Below are 910 nucleotides of genomic sequence, written 5' to 3'. Positions count from 1 at the left end.
CTACTTTTAGTATCTGATATTGAAATTTTCTCAGAGCATTGGAGTCCTACAATTTACTGCGAGTTATCTGGCATCTTCTGCAAATATATTCTATCAATGTCATCGTCTTTGCTTCAGTGTACACTCTTGATGAGTATCTAGACTATACATTCAGCACTGAGCGAGAAGGTCTCAAGGTTAAATTCCTTATCTCTGCTGAGTTATCTGTCCTCAATATGTGTTTAGAGATTGTGGGTGCATAGGACTGGGCTTAGCTGTAACTTGTCCACCGTTAAAACACAAGCCAAGTTGCACTGTGACAATGAAAGGCCAGAGGAAAGTAGAAGATCTATTAAGACCTTTCACATTTTACAACAAAGTTATTAGTGGGGAGGTTATTAAAATTATCAACATGATAAGCCATTGTAAACCTCAGGGGCTATCCTTAAACCATGCTCTGGAATCTCCTGGCCAATAAGGATTATTTTGATGATATTTAACACTGATTTCAACAGTGGATCTGCTGACATTTTCATTGGTAAAGCATATGAGCCAAACTGGAATAGGCAACTAGGTACAAGTTCCATTATACATGATAGAGTTTATATGCAGCCAATTCATAACAATTCAGGCTAAACTTCAACAGAACAATCCTCTGTGAGTTCTGTGATTTCCTGTGACCTCAAATGCAGGTTCACAAACATGCCCGAATTGCTGTCGCAGTTAAGATATGGTCACAGGCACTTTCAGCTTTGTTCCAGGTCACTGCCACTAATCAATACCACATTTTGTTGTTTACTGCTCACTGCTACATTAGGGAGGTCACCCAAGTTCTATACTCAAGAGGAGAAGGCCTTATCTACTTCAGCATACATTAACATTTAGTACAGGTATAAAGACCAAGCAGAAGTAGGAACTTTATTCATAGTGA

Source organism: Pristis pectinata, chromosome 4, assembly GCF_009764475.1.
Source record: "Pristis pectinata isolate sPriPec2 chromosome 4, sPriPec2.1.pri, whole genome shotgun sequence".
Lineage (NCBI taxonomy): Eukaryota > Metazoa > Chordata > Chondrichthyes > Rhinopristiformes > Pristidae > Pristis > Pristis pectinata.
Note: the sequence above shows the minus strand (reverse complement) of the source record.